Source organism: Pinus tabuliformis, chromosome 2_2 (assembly GCF_031772625.1).
Source record: "Pinus tabuliformis cultivar Carrire ecotype Pingquan chromosome 2_2, CPIR1, whole genome shotgun sequence".
Classification (NCBI taxonomy): Eukaryota; Viridiplantae; Streptophyta; class Pinopsida; order Pinales; family Pinaceae; genus Pinus; species Pinus tabuliformis.
The window spans coordinates 481,861,284-481,880,312 of record NC_142300.1 but is presented as its reverse complement, the minus strand read 5'-3'; the positions used below and the strand labels follow the sequence as shown (position 1 = coordinate 481,880,312).

The following is a 19,029-nucleotide window of genomic DNA, read 5'->3' as shown; positions in this document are numbered from 1 at the left end:
TCAAACATAAAGACCCTGTATGCTTCATTAGCAATGATGTGTACAGTGCAAACGGGATGGGGATGCAATTAACTACCAATTGACAGTAGGTGCAATCCAAACTCTCAACATCTCAGAAATGTATAAAGCTGGTGTTATCATGATACTTGTGTTCATGTCATCCCCCTGTAACTGCTGCAACTTTTAACAATATCATATGTCATCCCCCTGTAACTGCTGCAACTTTCAACGATATTATCACCCCTTCCCTGGGGTGAAAGATATCTTTGCCTTCATTTTTGTTTTGAATGGACACATGATGAAGGAAGTTGATCAATTCCCATCATCCATGGCCAAGGGTGAGAAAATAATAACAGGATCTCGGGCCACCGAGTTCTCAAAAAAGGTATGGTCGTGGAATGGTATTTCGTGCAGATAAGACAACACACTAGAAGAGTGGTTGCCATAATCTTCCCCAGTTATTATAGGGTTGGAAGGTACTCTTTCCCCATCTATTGTTAACCCCTAGTTATTGGGCACTTTGAATCTTTCATATAATATTTGACAGAAAGAATTTCATCCGAGTTTGGACAGCTTAAAGCACTACTGGAACATTACTTGACCTCAATTGTATTTAGCGATGGGTACTTCTGTTCCAACAGTATTGTCTAATTGCAGACGCCTTAAATGGATCCAGATTCCATGTACCAACTTGTTGAGAGGGACCATTCCAGCAAGAATTTGGTCGTGCAGAGAGGGACCATTCCAGCAAGAATTTGGTCGTGCAGAGAGGGACCATTCCAGCAGAATTTGGTCGTGCAGAGAGGGACCATTCCAGCAAGAATTTGGTCGTGCAGAGAGGGACCACTGAAACGCACGCCTCTAGCTGGTCCTTCTCTTACGCATTTTTTCTGTGAAATGAAATCAAAACAAAAAAAATTTAACCTGTTCGGATTTTCTGTAGAGATTGTTAGACAAAGGCCCTAATCAATTGGAGTTTGTTAGACAAAAGCCCTAATCAAACCAGACTACTCTTTTACCTTGAAAATTATGAAATAACCACACCAGAGTAATTGGTAGACTCTTAAGGCTTCTCATGCTGTTGTGAGATAAATATACTCTGCAAATTCCACCAGATGTTCCAAATCTTCATGATTGAAACTTCCTCAGAACTGCTTCAAAGATTCCTCAGATCAACAGCTGCACGATTATTATTATAATAACAAGCAACTGAGTAAGATCTGTGATCAATTGAGGGAATGAAAATCCACTGCACACATTAAAATTCTAATTCTAAGGTCATTGAAAAAGTGCAAGGTACCAGGAATTTCACCTATCAGTGCATTTTCCATTAAATCCAGCAGCTTGATACGGTTAACCCAAGATTCTGGCATGGTGGCCAAGAAGTAATTACAATGATGGAGACTGCTAAGGAAGCTGGAAATGCTGTGTCCAAATTTCCATGGAGCAGCAAGCTGGATACAGTTGGCAGTGGAACGAGCAGAGAAAACTGCCATAGATGCTGAAAAGGCTGTGTCCAGATAGCCATTGAGTATCAACTGAAGCTTCGATAAAAATAGTCAAAGATCCTAAAAGATTGGCGAAGAAGTGATTAAAAAGAGCTGAACTGCCATAGAAGTTTCTGCTGATGTCTTGGACACCTTGACACTTTGTAAGTGCATTTATTTAAGGTTGACGGTATTCTGCCTAACAAAACTGGTATTAACGTAATCCTGGTATCCATTGAATGGATCCATAAACACTATCCAAATTTTACAGATCTGGGGTTAAAGATGAGTTCGATCTAAGTGAATCTAACTCAAAAATTTGACGGAGAATCAAGATGGCTTCAGCAACCCAAACAAGTTGGAATACTTCCACTAAGACCACTAAAAGTATGGACCTTCTCAATCTTTTATATATGAAAGCTTCACCTTCATTAGCGAGTGCTTTTGAAATAAAACCCCATAGCAAACTAAAACTGAGGTCATGAATTTCCAGGAGCGCTTTAAGCTACACAAACTCCGATGGAATTCTTTCATTGTCAAATATTTTTTATAAAAAAAATTCAGAGTGCACAATACATTGAGGTTAGCAAGAGATGGGAACAGAGCACCTTCCAATGCTATTTGGGAAAAGATTAGGTCAACCACTTCTCTGGTGTGCTGCGTACACCAAATACCATTCCAGGGGCATGCGTTCTGTGAGTTCTCAGCAGTAAATTTCGATATCGATCCGGTTGAATCAGATTTAGCGGTCTTTCTGAAAGACAAAATAGCCTCCCTTCTCTGATTTTCTCAACCAACACACATCCATGGATGATGTGAATTAACACACTTCCTCCACCGTGCGTTCATTCAAACAAATTGAGGACAATAAAACATCGATCCATGTGGTCATAAAGATGATCATCTAAACGATCTTGTTGATGATGTGAATATGGCTTCTCAGAGAGGCCGATAGTTGCAGTAGTTACAGTGGTTGCAACCATGGCGGAGGCCATGGCCACAAACCTCCAACTACATTAAGGAATGCGTTCTATGTGTTTGTGTGTGCATAAATAGATACATATTCCAGAAGGACTCTGTCCTGGTGGAAAAATGAATGGTGCACATTCACTTGGATCACCCGGAATTAGATAAGGTGGGGTTTGGTGTAGAATGTTACTTTTCACCCACACCTCAAATTGCGGAAGAAAACCCATTGCTTAACTATAGCTGAAGGGACGGCGGCTTTATTTTGGGAAGTATATTCCAGTTCCACTTGAATTCCCTGCTCACGGAAGTAGATATGATTCCAAACTTCTTGTCTTTTTCCATTATGATGGTGAAATTCCACCTTGAAAGTGGATTAGTCTTAAAAAGTCGATATGGCAACCAATATCCCATTTAAAATTGGTGTCTTAAAGCGTCGCTAATATAATTAGTGTCACTGCGTCCAAACCAGCCATGGAAATCGATGGTAAATTATTATGCAGGAGATTAATATTTTTTTAAATTGAAATTTAATGAAATATTTTTTATTAAATTGTAAATTTTAATGGTTTGAAATGTGTTTTTAAATTTTAAAAGAAAGAAAGAAAGATATTATTTTAATATTTACGAGGTTAAAGATAGTTTATGGGACAAATTGTTTCTTCATCTGCTTGATGTATTATGTCATTTTTCTGTGAAGCTTCACACCTCTCCTTAAATAGATTATCCCAAGAGTTAACTGCCAGCGTATCTGCATAACTTTCCCTATTGTCTTTGAAGGCCTCACATTCTAAAACGAAATGCTTTTCTGTTTCCACTTTTACGGAAGAACAAAAAATGCATACTCTTTCCTTCCACACCTTTTTTGGCCTTTTCCAAGGCAATCTTTCACAACGGAGTTGATGAGAATTAGTCCTCAAGTGAGCAATAAGAATTTTGGCTCTCCAAGAGATATTGACCTCTATGTATGCTTTTGGTGATGATTATGAGTTAGATTAAACACTTCGATATAGTACTTTTTTTCTCCCTAGCTCCTTATCCCAAGTACACTTGTAGAACTTATCCATAACAAAAGTTTTTATCTCTTTGTTGTTTATGGGACATGTGTTCAAGCAAATATCCCATTTACTAAACCTTTTGTTATTATGTTGCATCCAAGTTTTTTCATGTTGCACAATTTGTCATTAAAGACAACCTTAGACCATCTACCCTCTTCCATTTGCTCAATTTTTTTTAAATACCTTATGACTCACACCATAGAAATTGCTTCAATAGGAGCAAACCCTGTTTCACTTAACAAGATATCAAACACTTCTGAATTTTCTCAATTTGTCTCAGTGCATGTTGGATGTACTATTGGCCCATATAGTTCACAACCATTGAGAATCATTGGAATCACTAGAAGCCCAAAAAGAGTTTGAATGGTTTTCCAGTCTCATAACTTTGTCTCTCTACACCTATTTTGAAAAGCATAAAATGCTTTTCAAGCCCCCAAAGTTCTTTTCTTTCTACAACCAACCCAACATAGATCTTTGTTGAAGTCAATTTCGAGGTATTTGTAATTTGCAAGCTTAGATTTTTGTTGAAATCAATTTCGAGGTATTTGTAATTTGCAAGCTTAGATTTTAGTTGAAGTCAATTTCGAGGTATTTGTAATTTGCAAGCTTAGATTTTTGCTGAAGTCGATTTCGAGGTATTTGTAATTTGCAAGCTTAGATTTTTGTTGAAGTCAATTTCTAGGTGTTTGTAATTTGCAACTTCTTCCAGAGTGTTGCCTTCAAAGTAGAACTTATGCTAGTTATGTTTTCTGATATTGACTTGCATGCCCACACTTCTACAAAAATGTTCAAGGGATAGTAAATGCTCTTGCAAACCAAGAACTGATTTAGCAATCAGAATAAGGTCATTTGCATACAAAAGAAGCCTTATAACAAACTTGCCCAAATATTGATTTTTTTTTGTAGATTATATAGCTGAAACTTAAGATTCTCAAAAATCTTTACCCAATCGGAAAAAAAAAAAAAAAAAAAAAAAAACAACAACAACAACAACAACAACAACAACAACAACAACAACAACAACAACATAAATATCTAACAATTAAACTATTGCAATTATTTATTAGGAGGAGATTCATTAATATATATTTTTGGGGTGAGAATTAAAAAAAATAGTAATAAAATAAAATAGATTATTAAATTAACTGAAATATAATTTTGAAATTCTTATTTTGAATAATCTTCTGTGGTTTGGGTGGGGTTTAGTTCCCTCAAGTCACAGGTTCAAAACTCAGGGGTTAGGATGGAAACCACTTTTTGAGAATTCGCAAAAAACCTCCTAATATGGGTGGCTCACTGTTTTTCAATCTTATACAAAAATTAATCTAGACTCATGTAACAACAACAACAACAAATTTTATATAATTTTTTTATTTAATTATTTTTAATAAACATATTTTTATGATAAGAGTAGAATTTTATTTAAAAAAATGATTATAATTTATTTTTTTAAATAATGATATAATTAATATTTATATTATCATCAATATATTTTAAATAAATGATATTTTCTATAATAATCTTAATTTTAAAAAATTATTAAATAAAATTGTAACAATTTGATTCAATCAAATAAATTATTTTTAATAAAAATCATTTGACAATTTATTACAATTCAATTACTCTGGATAATTATGATGAACCAAATACTTTTAACAATCTATTTATTTTACATTTCAATTTACTCTCTTTACAAATAACTTTTTTATACACAAGATAAAAAGAATATTTACCATTAATGACAAATATTCCTACATCGTTTTGACAGAAAATAAAATCTACGTTTAACTAACACTCCACACTCCACAATACTGTTGACACTCCAACTACCGTGGATAGCTACGACCACAAGTTGTACAACGACCAAGTTTTGATAAGCCAACCATGATGGATCGTTGTCATTTAAAATGCAATAATTTTGAGCAATAATTGCTATTTTGAAAGTTAGACGATATTTTTATATTATAGGGTAAAATATATCTAAATTAATTTAGATTTATTTTAATTTTGAATTTATTAAATTTGATGAGGGATTTTTTAGGTATGTGGTAGTTTTAGAATTTAAATGAACTAAGTTGATATTACATAAATTTCACAATTTATTATAGAAAAGTATTTTTATTTTTATTTAATTAAAACCTTGATTTGATCTTTATCGAATATTTATAGTAATGTTTTGAGGAGTAGTGGGGCTAGAGGGTTTAGATATATCTTAAAAGTATAACTTTTTTTCTTCTACATTTAATTTAAAAAATGTTATTTTAAATAAAATACTTATAAAATATTTTGATCCTGAAATGAGTTATGGTTTTTGGACATGTGGTATTGATAATTTATGGTAAAGAGGGGATGAATATAAATGGTTAAAGATCTTGTTATATGGTAACATAAGCATTAAGTTTTTATGCGCTTATTAACTAAATTTATATATGGTTACAAAATCATTATTAATCCATTGCCCATTATTAGTTTATCATTGACCAATACAACTTATAATCTTTAACTTTGAAAAATAAATATTTATTTCGGAATATAAGCTTCTAATTCATATTGTTACAAGAAAGAAATTTGTTTAGGTGAAATCACATTCAGAAATATATGGTCTACGCGTTTCAAACCCCTCCAGGAAAAAGATGGAGAATTTGATTCAAGCCTGTAATTAAATAGTGTAGAGATGCAAATAAATTACCATGACTAAATTTCTAACAAGAAGAAATGTAATAACTAATATTTCCAATAAATTTGTCAAAAAAAATAATAAATGATCCCAATACTACTATTCAAATGAAACATCTAATGATGATGATGATAATGATTAACATCCACTAAAACTAATATGGTCTAATGGACCTTAAGAAAGAAGCAGTTAATTGGGGTTATTTAAAATTTTATTTTTGTGCTAAAAAAAGGAGGGAAAGAAGCATTCTGAGGTCACTGTAGTTTTGTTGATTGAACAAGTCGAGGAGGTTGGGCATGGGGAAAATGTTTTGGAAATGAGCACGGATATGAGTAAGGGTCAGACAATTCAAGAGAAAGTGCTTTTCATCTTCGAATCTCTTAGTATCACAAAGGAGGCATATTCTCTCATCTGAAGGTATCTTGGGAATAGACCAACATCTGGTTTCACTCCGGAGATCATGAGAATTAGTTCTAATCCTTGCAATATTCATTCTCTTCTTAGCACTAGTTAAGATAGAAAGGTAATTATGGTTAGCAAGTGTGGGGTTGATAACCTCCTTATAGTATCTTAATTTTCTTTTCCCCTCTTGCTCCTTATCACTCCACAACCCTTAAATTTGGAAGTGTAGAAAATTTGTGATAGGTTAACTTGATAATGCAATATAAATCAACGCATAATACTATAACCTACTTCTACTATCAATTTGCAGAAGCTTAAAGATCAAGCTCAACAATATAACCAGAAGAGGAAGAATCAATGGCACAATACACATGAAAATACTTTGGGGAAAGCCTCAGCTAAAAACCGAGACTATTGTATTATCATACATGGTGGAAATACATAGGAATTATACAAAGCCTTAGCTCTCGCAGCTAGTCAGCTCTCAGTACAATCCTCATAGATGCTCACAGGCAATCTTGGCTTCTCTCCAGCCTTCCTCTCTACCCTCCAAGCTCCTATCTCCTTGCGTTATTCCTTGTGGATGATTTGCCTCTTACCAAGTGGAAAACCAAGCCTTCAAAACTGCGCAATCCTCAAGGATGAATCCTTGACTGCATGCATGAATTTTCTCCATGAAAAAACACATGCAACGGATAGTGCACTATCCTTGAACATTTATCTGTTGAGATTTTCTGTTTGTAATGAAATAGGAAAAAAAACCTCAGCTGGTGACAACAATAGGAATTCAGGTCCTAGATTAACTCCAGTTTGTTGGGAGGGAGTTAATGCCTCCTATATTTGATGTGAGGGAGTTAATGAGGCTGTTAGATTCTCTATGCTATATAACAGGCAACCATTCAGATGGTTTGCTGAGAGTGTGAGAGTTTAGTGAGGATTTCATGATGTAATCTCCTGATTTTATTAATAAATTCCTGATGCCTATGTTTGGTGGACGTAGCCCAGATTGGTTGGGTGAACCACGTTAAATACTGTGTCATATGTGCTTGATATTCTGCTGTGTGTTATTTGTTGATTTGCTATGCCTCTGGATTCCAACAATTGGTATCAGAGCCTGGTTGGAGGTGCAGCAAGTGCTGGAGGATTCTATTGCCTGGTGCACGTTGCCTGTGGAGCCTTACCTGCGTATGAATACTGTTAGCGCTGGCCGACTGTGCTGAAAGTGATTGCTGTGCGTGGAGGTTTCTATTGGTGCTTCAGGCAGAGAGAGTGATTGCTGTGCGTGATTGGTACCGTGCACCAAGGCGCTGGAACTGTTAGTGCGTGTGTGCTGGAGCCTGAATTGTATTAATAGATGGTTTGAGAACCGTTCTCTGGTTGCGGGAGCGTTGTAAAACCTGTGCGCGTGGAGCCTGAATTGTTTTTTAAGTCGCTGGTGCATTCAAAAGGTGCGTTTGTTGTGGTATGCCTCTATTGCGTGGAGCCTGAATTGTTTTTTAAGTCGCTGGTGCGTTCAGAAGGTGCGTTTGCTGTCGTATGTCTCTATTGCCTGAATTGTTTTTTAAATCGCTGGTGCGTGTGTAGAATCGCGAGTTTATTGGGAATCTTCATGAGGGTAGATAACACTATAACTCATCTGATAGTGGTTGCGTTGATATGTTGAATAACCAGATTTAAGATACACAGAACCGATTTTTTTTTTTTTTTTAAACTGCAAAGCGAAATTGTAATCTGGTTATGTGTGGGTTATGTTTTCTGAATGCTGAACTTGAAGTTTATTTCTGAGCTCGCGCTGGAAATTGTCAAAGAGAGATGGATAATGTGTGCTTGCCTTTAAACAAACAACCTGTCACGCTCCTGCAAGATTGTAACGGAGGCATCTTGAAACATTATAAATATTAAGAGTGCGCAGTCATGTTTTTTTGGTTTAACGCAGTGCCAATTGTATGTTTATGCGCAGTCAAGATTTATGTGTTGGGATATTGAAGTTCTTTTTAATGGACGTATCTTATTTTTTGTGTGAAGTGCATATGGCAGAAAGTTGTTTTTATTTTTTAATATAAGTGCAAAGGGCAGTTTTTTGTTTTAAAGCCAAAGGGAGAAAGGCATAAGCAGTTTTTTTTATTGCTGGTTAGTTTTGGAGATTACTGTGTTTTTCGCTGATACAAGATGGCCAAAACACAAAGTGCCCATTTTGAAATAGAGAAATTTAATGGGAAAAATAATTTCGAGATCTGGAAGGTGAAGATGCACGATCTGCTGGTTCAACAAGGTGTGGCGAAAGCACTGTTGGGGAAAAACAAAAGGCCTCCTTCCATGACGGAGGATGAATGGGATGAGATGGACGATAGAGCTCTGAGCGCAATTCGGTTATGTTTGGCGGACGATGTTTTGTTCAACATTGTGTCGGAGAAAACCGCAGCAGGCTTGTGGTCGAAGCTTGAGAAGCTCTATATGACGAAATCTTTGACAAATCGGATTCTCCTGAAACGACAGCTTTACGGTTTACGGATGAAAGAAGGTACCTCAATTGCTGATCACCTGAATGTTTTTAATACCTTATTGGTGCAATTAGACAGTCTAGATGTGAAATTTGATTCAGAGGATAAGGCAATAACTCTATTATGTTCATTGCCCGAATCCTGGGATCACTTTGTTACTTCCATAAGCTTTAGTACATCAGATATCCTTGAGTTTGATGATGTTGTTGGAGCCTTGTTGGCTGAGGAGACGAGGAAGAGGTCGAATGCAGACACTTCTACATCAGAGGTAATGATGGCCAGAGGTCGCTCACGAGAGAGACACTCCGGGGGAAAGCATAACGACTCTCGCTCAAAGTCCAAAGGAAAGAAGCCAAAGGTGAAGTGCTGGCATTGTGGCAAGGCTGGACATCTGAAAAAGGATTGCTGGAAGAGAAAGCAGGCTGCTAAAGAAGGCTCTTCAACAGAAAAGAAGGAAGTCAACACCACAGATACAGGTTCAATATCTGGTTTAGGTATGAGTGATGAGGTATTGTCTGTTAATGTTTCAAAACATGATCAACATTGGTTGTTAGATTCTGGGGCATCTAACCACATGTGTATACATAGAGATTGGTTCAAAACATATAGATCAGTTGATGATGGAGTCGTGTACATGGGTAATGATGTCACTTGCAGTATTGTTGGAATAGGAAGTGTACAACTACAGATGTTTGATGGCACAACCAAAATGTTAACTGATGTGAGACATGTACCAGATCTAAGAAAAAATCTAATTTCATTAGGAGCACTGGATACGAATGGATATAAAACTGTAATTCAAGGTGGAGTAATGAAAATTTACAAAGGCATCTTACTAGTTATGAAAGCTAAGAAAGTAGGAAATCTATTTCAGTTAGAAGGTAGAACTGGGTCAGATCATGTGTCTGTGTCTGAACATGACAGTAGTTCCATTCACTTATGGCATCAAAGATTGGGGCATATGAGTGAAAGAGGATTGAAAATTTTGGCTGACCGAAAGTTACTTCCTAATCTAAGATCTGGAAAATTAGATTTCTATAAACATTGCTTGTTTGGAAAACAAAGTAAACAAAAGTTTAAAACAGGCAAACATACTAGTAAAGGGATACTTGATTATATTCATTCAGATGTTTGGGGTCCAGCCCCTACAGCGTCGTATGGTGGCTCGTCGTATTTTGTGTCGTTTATTGATGACTTTTCTCGGAAAGTATGGGTCTACATGTTGAAAAATAAGTCTGATGTCTTTACAGTTTTCAAGCAGTTTAGAGCATTGGTAGAAAACAGCACTGGTAGAACTATAAAATATTTAAGAACTGACAATGGTGGTGAGTTTTCCTCCAAGGAGTTTGACAGCTATTGTAAGGATGCAGGGATCGAAAGACATAAGACCACGGTTTATACTCCTCAGTAGAATGGAATTGTTGAACACATGAACATGACTCTTCTAGAGAGAGCAAGGTGTATGCTGAGTAACGCCGGGTTGCAAAAGGAGTTGTGGACGGAAGCGGTGGCAACAGCTTGTTATGTGATAAACCGATCTCCATCAACGGCAATAGGCTGCAAGGTTCCGCAAGAGGTATGGACAGGACACCCTTGTGACTATTCTAAACTCAGAGTGTTTGGCTGTGATGCATATGCTCTAGTGCCTAAACATCAGCGAACTAAATTAGATCCGAAATCGAAAAGGTATATCTTTGTTGGGTATGGTGATGGAACAAAGGGATTTAGATTGTGGGATCCTACTACCCGCAAAATCATCATCAACAGAGATGTAAAGTTTAATGAATCCTCTCTTGTACAGTTAGATGTAGATAGAAGATTGAAACAGGATGATGTATCTGATTTCCAGCATATTCAGTTTGACAGCATTTCTAATGATAGTCATAACGACCATAGTTTAGATTCTAGTCATGAACAGGTTTCAGAATCAGATTATGAACAGGGTTCAGATGGAGCACATGAACAGGTCTCAGATGGCGATCATGAAGAAATTCCTACATTTGATAGACAGCCAATTGTGGAAGCACCAGAAACATTCTTAAGGAGGTCTACAAGGATCAAACGCCCTCCGAGAAGGTATGATGATCATGTTACTTCAGTTTCTTTGATCGCTAATGATGATGAACCTTTGTGTTATCAGGAAGCTGTAGAAGGTTCAAATAGTGACAAATGGAAAGTAGCCATGAAGGAAGAAATGATGGCCTTAGGTAAGAATGGCACGTGGGATCTGGTTGAACTTCCCAAAGGCAGGAAAACTGTGGGATGCAAGTGGGTGTTCAAGGTGAAACGGGGTGTGAATGATACGGAAGACAGGTACAAAGCGAGGCTGGTTGCAAAAGGGTTTTCTCAGAAAGCTGGCATAGACTTTCATGAGATATTTTCACCAGTGGTTAAAATTGTTTCAATTAGAATTGTGTTAGCATTAGTGGCTTTGTTTGATTTAGAGTTGCAGCAATTAGATGTTAAGACTGCATTTCTACATGGAGACTTAGATGAGGAAATATATATGGAACAACCGGAAGGGTTTGTTCAGCATCAAAATGAGAAATTTGTCTGCAGGCTCAAGAAGTCATTATATGGCCTGAAGCAGTCGCCTCGGCAGTGGTATAAGAAGTTTGATTCTTTCATGTTGAGTCAGAAATATGTAAGAAGTGAATATGATCATTGTGTTTACTTTAAGCAGTTAAATAATGGCATGTTCATTATCTTAGTGTTATATGTTGATGATATGCTTTTAGCAAGAAAAAGCATTGAAGAAATCAACAGGTTGAAGACTCAGATGGCAAGGACGTTTGATATGAAAGATCTAGGAGCGGCAAGACAGATTTTGGGCATGGAGATTTTCAGAGACAGGGGCAATGGTAAGCTGTGGCTATCACAACAGAAGTATGTTGAGAAAATACTTTTGAGGTTTGGTATGAACAATGTGAAGCCTGTGTCGATCCCTTTAGCTTCCCATTTTAAGCTTTCTTCGAGTTTATGTCTTAATACAGATGAAGAAAAGGATTATATGTCTCGAATTCCTTATGCCAATGTAGTAGGATGTTTGATGTATGCGATGGTGTGTACGCGACCAGATATTTCTCATGCAGTTGGGGTTGTCAGCAGGTACATGGCAAATCCGGGTAAAGAGCACTGGTCAGCAGTAAAATGGGTGCTTCGGTACTTGAGAGGCACAAGTAGTTATTGTATTTCTTACAATAAGAGTAGTGAATTTGTTTGCGGATATGTTGATTCCGATTTTGCAGGTGATTTGGATAAGAGAAGATCAACTTCAGGGTACGTCTTTACTCTTGCAGGTGGAGCTATAAGCTGGATGTCAAAGCTACAGAATATTGTTGCTTTATCCACTACTGAAGCAGAATACATTGCTGCTTCTCATGCTTGCAAAGAGGCAGTTTGGTTGAAAGGTTTGCTTGGTGAGTTTGGTAGGTTACAGGACAACATCAGGTTACTTTGTGATAGTCAAAGTGCAATACATTTGGCTAAGAATCCAGCCTATCATAGTAAATCAAAGCATATTCCAATTAAGTACCATTTTGTAAGACAGGTTATCACTGAAAGGGGAGTCTCTCTTGAAAAGGTGCATACAAAGGAGAACTGTGCAGACATGTTCACGAAACCAGTTTTGTTGGAGAAGCTACGCTGGTGTTTGGCTTCTCTTGGCTTGCAGAAAAGATAAAATAATAATAACAGGGCATCAGGCGAATTGTTGTCAAGGTGGAGATTGTTGAGATTTTCTGTTTGTAATGAAATAGGAAAAAAAACCTCAGCTGGTGACAACAATAGGAATTCAGGTCCTAGATTAACTCCAGTTTGTTGGGAGGGAGTTAATGCCTCCTATATTTGATGTGAGGGAGTTAATGAGGCTGTTAGATTCTCTATGCTATATAACAGGCAACCATTTGGATGGTTTGCTGAGAGTGTGAGAGTTTAGTGAGGATTTCATGATGTAATCTCCTGATTTTATTAATAAATTCCTGATGCCTATGTTTGGTGGACGTAGCCCAGATTGGTTGGGTGAACCACGTTAAATATTGTGTCATATGTGCTTGATATTCTGCTGTGTGTTATTTGTTGATTTGCTGTGCCTCTGGATTCCAACATTATCTCAACTGGGTCTTTCTCAGAATAGACATGCATGAGTTTCTGATGAAGGAATCTTCAGTTAACTAGAGTATCACTAGTTGAGTGGATTAATGCATCAATTGACTATTAACTCACTATTAGTTCCTCAAACAGTTTGGAACTAGTGTAACTGGACTTAACTCAGTAAACTGAGTTAACTAATTACAACTCAAATATAGCTCAATCTTATCTCCTTAATTTAAGGGATAACTCTTGCATGACTTCAGAAATACTTCTAACCTGAATTTCTCCAACTAATTAATTTAAAATAAATAAATAAATTATTTCTAAGTAGCCGTTAAGACTAAATTCGATTTTAATTCACAATTTAATTCAAGGACAAATTAATTGGAATATTATTGTTGCCATATTTCAACACTCCCTCTCAACAAGAAAGGGATTATCTGCCACCCCGATCCTGTCTCTATGGAACTCGAATTTACACTTTGACAATGCCTTTGTCAAAATGTCAACATCTTGCTCCTCTGTCAAAATATACTGCAACAACATGATCCTCCTCGCTTGTGAAAATCCACGGGAAACAATCTTGCTTTATGCTTCTCCACACTACCATCAACAGCTTGCTTTACCTTGTAAAGCCAACGGGAACTCACAATTGACTTGTTCTCTAGTCTCAGAACCACGTCCCAAACTCTGTTACAAACTATGGAGTCATACTCCTCCACCATAGCATCAACCCAAATCGTCTGCTACACTGCTTCCTCAAAGGAAGATGGCTCGGTCTCAACACATTCCCCAGCAAGGGCCATGTATCCAGTGTACCTCTCAGGTGACCTCCTCTATCTTCGCTGAGAAGATGGTGCTCCCACATTCTCTCTCGCATCCTCCAACATTCTGTCAGCTTCTCTAGTGCGCTTTCGTCCATCTCTAGAAGAATCTACTTGAGTGGATGTCTCCACTCCTGGAACCTCTGCATGCAGCTACTTTGCATTAGTCTGAGGCTCCTCCTCCTTAGGAACCAATAGTTCCTCCACAGCCTATAGTTGGAGCTCCCTCTCAAGGGAAACTCGCATGGCCTTCTGCTCATCAAACTTGAGATCTCTGTGAACCACTGTCCTCCAACTAGTAGGCTAGTACACCTGATAATTGTGAGGTGTATCAGTGTACCCCACAAATATCCCCCACTTTGCTATCAGCTCAAGCTTCAATATACCGATGAGCCAAAGATCCTGAAGTGACCCACATTTGGTCTCTTACCGGAGAAAGCTTCCTTTGGTGTCTTCATCCCAAATATGCGATGTGGGCTTCTATTATGCAAATAGACCACTATGTTGCATGCCTTAGCCCACAAGTGAAGTGGTAGGCCTTGGTCACGCAGCATTTCCCGTGTCACCCCTACAATAGTTATGTTCTTCCTCTCGGCCACCCATTCTGTTGTGGGTTATGAGGTGTCGTCAACTCTCGTTAATTTCTTCCACTGCATAGAAGTCCTTAAACTCTTGAGAGACATATCCTCCACCATTGTTGCTTCTCAAGGCCTTGATCTTCTTCCTTGACTCTTTCTCGACCAAAGCTTTGAACTCACAAAACTTTGTGAAAGTTTGGTCCTTCTTCTGCATGAAATAAATCCAACATTTATGAGAATAGTCATCAATGAAAATCACATAATACCTTTGCTTCGTTGTCGATGCCGCCGAGAATGGTCCACACAAATCAGTATGAACTCGCTCTAAGATAGCCTCTGCTTGACTGTCTCGATCATGAAAGGAAGATTTGGTGTACTTTCCCAAGGTACAACCTTTGCATGTGTCAACTTGATCAAGTTTACTTTTGGGAAGTCCTATAGATATTTGCTGCATTATCTTCAAATCTCCATGATGCAAATGGCCCAACCGCTTGTGCCACAACTCGCCAATGTCTTGGCTTTGCACCAATTATGCTTTCGTACTCAATGTTGCACAATCATCTACCTCTAGTTTATAGAGATTCTTCACTCGAATCCCTATCCTCTTGGTCAAACCTGTGGCTATGTGTCTTAGGAACACCTTTCCTTTACTGAAGACAACATCGTAGCCTTTGTCCTCCAACATTGCGATCGATACCAAGTTCTTCTTCAGTCTAGGCACATACATCACATCTGTCAAGGTGAGAGGAGCTCCATGCTCCCTCTGAAAAGCAACTTTGCCCACTCCTAAAACACTATACCTTCCGTCATCACCCATCTATATGCGCATCTTAAGGTCTTTCTCCTCCAAGGCACTGAATAATTTTGTATCAACGGTCATGTGGAATGAGGCTCCACTGTCAAGATACCAGACACAACCCATCATCAATGACACCATGCATGTGATGAGGGTAAAGTCCATTTTGAATTGAGAGGGTGATGCCTCACCTTTCGATCCTTCCGAGGATCCCTTCTTGGACTTCTTCGATGGGAAATTAGTCGCATAATGTCCCCTTGTGACAATTAAAGCATCTTACTTTAGACATGTCACCCTTCTTCCCTCCATGAGAAGAATTCGATTTGAAATGGGAAGCCTTCCCCTTCCCTTTCCTTGCCTTACTTGCTAAGGCCATATTTTTTTCATCATCATTCTTAGATGAAGAACCATCTTGTGTGCTCCTCCTGATCTCCTCCTGAAAAATATCCGACCACAGTCGTTCCCAATTCAACAGTTTCTCCCTTCCATTCATAGAGTCCTGGTAGCTATTCCAACTCTTTGGAAGGCCAAGGAGAGTGAGGCTCACCATATCATCATCGGTAGTAGTTATTCCCACACTACCAAGCTCATCTCTGCAGGTGGTGAGCTTGTTTAGATATGTGGAAATAGTATCGCCCTTCTCCACCTTGATTCTTCGAAGCTTATCCTTGAGCACCAATTTCCTCTGGTCACTACTGTTCTGGTGGAGGTCCATCAATTTCTTCCACATTGAAAATGGAGTATCCTTCCCATGGAGACTTGAGACAATATGGTCTCGAACTCCCTCAAGGATGACCCGTCTCGCCTTTGCCACACACTTCTTTCACTCAGCCAAATCTTGTGCATTAGTTGAAGCTGGCTTTGGGATTTCTTGATCAATGAATTCCTTCAAGCCATTGTCTTCTAATACAACCGCCATTCTATCTTTCCATGCTATGTATTTCGAGCTACCTTCCAAGGCATACTCGAGTCTCAGGCCATAAAACCCCATTGGCCAACCTTGAAGTAGGATATGAATTCGATTTGCATCTGCAACCCCAAACTTAAAACTTTGAGTTCTCTTCTTAGTATATTGTTCACAGCTCTGATACCATGTAGAAAATCTGTGATAGGTTAACCCGATAATGCAATATATATCAAAGTAGAATACTATAACCTACTTCTACTATCAATTTGTGGAAGCTTAAAGATCAAGCTGAACAATATAACCAGAAGAAGAAGAATCAATGGCATAATACACATGAAAATGCTTTGGGGAAAGCCTCAGCTAAAAACCCCACACTATTGTATTATCATACATGGTGGAAATACATAGGAATTATACAAAGCCTTAGCTCTCACAGCTATCCAGATCTCAGTACAATCCTCACAAATGATCACAGGCAATCTTGGCTTTTCTCCATCCTTCTTCTCTGCCCTCCAAGCCCCTATTTCCTTGTGTTGTTCCTTGTGGATGATTTGCCTCTTACCAAGTGGAAAACCAAGCCTTCAAAACTGCACAATCCTCAAGGATGAATCCTTGACTGCATGCATGAGTTTTCTCCATGAGAAAACACATGCAACTGATAGTACAATGTCCTTGAACATTTATCTTAATTGGGTCTTTCTCAGAATAGACATGCATGAGTTTCTGATGAGGGAATCTTCAGTTAACTGGAGTAGCACTAGTTGAGTGCATTAATGCATCAACTGACTATTAACTCACTATTAGTTCCTCAAACAGTTTGGAACTAATTTAACCAGAGTTAACTCAGTAAACTGAGTTAACTAATTACAACTCAAATATAACTCAATGTTATCTCCTTAATTTAAGGCATAACTCTTGCATGACTTGAGAAAGACTTCTAACTTGAATTTCTCCAACTAATTAATTTAAAATAAATTAATTAGTTATTTCCAAGTAGTTGTTAAGACTAAATTTGATTTTAATTCACAATTTAATTCAAGGACAAATTGAATTGGAATATTTTTGTTGCCATATTTCAATATCAAGTAATGACATTTGTAATATTATCCTTATCCCCCAAGATGATCTCCTCCTTTATCTCCCAATGATCTAGCCGGGGCTTGGCATCCTTATGCCACCCTCGCTTGAGCCAAAGGTGGTTTTGACTAGAGTTAGAAGCAATTTTTGAGAGTTTGTTGGCTTCCATGTTATACAACTTCTTCTTCTACATCAAATACCTAAACATAGTCATGCACTCAATGGGGGAAATTCTAGCCTCAATTAAGAGAATATGGTAGGGAATATTACCTTTAATCTTGAGGTTGTAGGTTATGAATTTCTTCTAGACCATTTCAATATTTCTCCTCGAATCTCTAGATAGACTACAACCCCACACATCACATCCATATAAAATAACAAGTGTGAACTTTTTTTTTACTCCAAACCCAAAGATCAACCATCTTACAATTGTTTTCAAGCTCATAGTAATCTTTCCAACCACCTATAATCCTTTTATCAATGTTATAGTTCCAGATGAGCTGATGGTGGATGTCAATATCTAAATATTTGTAAGAAGAAACATTCTCTAAGTAATTGTTATCATAAATGAACTTATCATAGGAAATATTTTTGGATTTAATAATCCTAATTTTAGTCTTGTTAGTATTAATAGTCATACCCATCTTAGAATAGAAATCGTGGAGGGTTTGAAGTTGCTTATTGAGATTGTTGGGACTCCTCGCAAAAATAACACTATCATCAACATAAAGGAGAAGAGTAATGACTATGTCAACGAGCTTGGGTCCTTCACACCCAACAACTTCTAAGCATTCCTCAAGCTTGTCAATGTATATGCCAAAAAGGGTAGGGGATAGGGGGTACCCTTGCTTAACACTGATGTTGCATTTAATATCAGTAAACTAACACCTGGTGGTCTTAAGCTTGGCAATAAAATTATCGTATAATCTAATAACAATGATACTTAACTCGGGAGGAACCATTATCTCATCAAGCCTTTGCCATAACTTCTCTTGAGGAACCATGTTGAAAACTTTTCTAAATTCAACAAAACAGCAAAAGGGATTAGTCTTACTGTTATAACAATCCTCGGCAATGGTCCTAAGAGTGACAAGGTGGTCGATCGTAGAGTTATTCCTTATAAAACTTGCTTGCCCAATAGATCTTTTACCATGCATTTCAATCCAAGTGCTAATCTAATTTTCCATAATGAGCCCATACAACGTGGCTAAAATGTGGTTAATCATGATAGTCTTATAGTTAGAGGGAACTTTTTTTATCTCCACTTTTAAATATATGCATGATAAGGCTTTGCATCCACAACTCAGGGAAGCCTTGTTTAACTGCCAAGTTGAGGAGATTGAGCAAGTGTGGGGTAAGTATGGACCTCCCAATTTTGAGAATTTCAGCTTGGTACCCTTCAATATCCCTAGCTTTCCCTATAGCAAGCTTCTTAATTCCGGATTCGACGTCATCCAAAGACAATGTATCTCCCTCTATAGAAGTGATTTTGATATAGCTCATAATATCTGAGGAGTCACAAAAATTCCTAAAATAAACATCCCATTCAAAGAAAAGAATTTGAAAAAAAAAAAAAAAATACAAATAAAATAATGCAAAGACAAAAAATAAACTAATTATTAACATATTCATAATTTAAAACAGTTAAATATTAATGTAAATCT

General features: G+C 37.4%; 1 long non-coding RNA gene across 1 annotated transcript; it reads right to left on the bottom strand.

The window, feature by feature from the left end:
- Nucleotides 1-2,525, bottom strand: LOC149193443 (uncharacterized). The gene is made up of 4 exons (XR_016254449.1): nt 2,064-2,525; nt 1,313-1,510; nt 1,020-1,179; nt 1-890 (listed from the first exon to the last, which is right to left on the bottom strand). It is a non-coding gene; the product is annotated as an uncharacterized LOC149193443 (long non-coding RNA).
- Between the last annotated feature and the right edge of the window lie 16,504 nt (nt 2,526-19,029).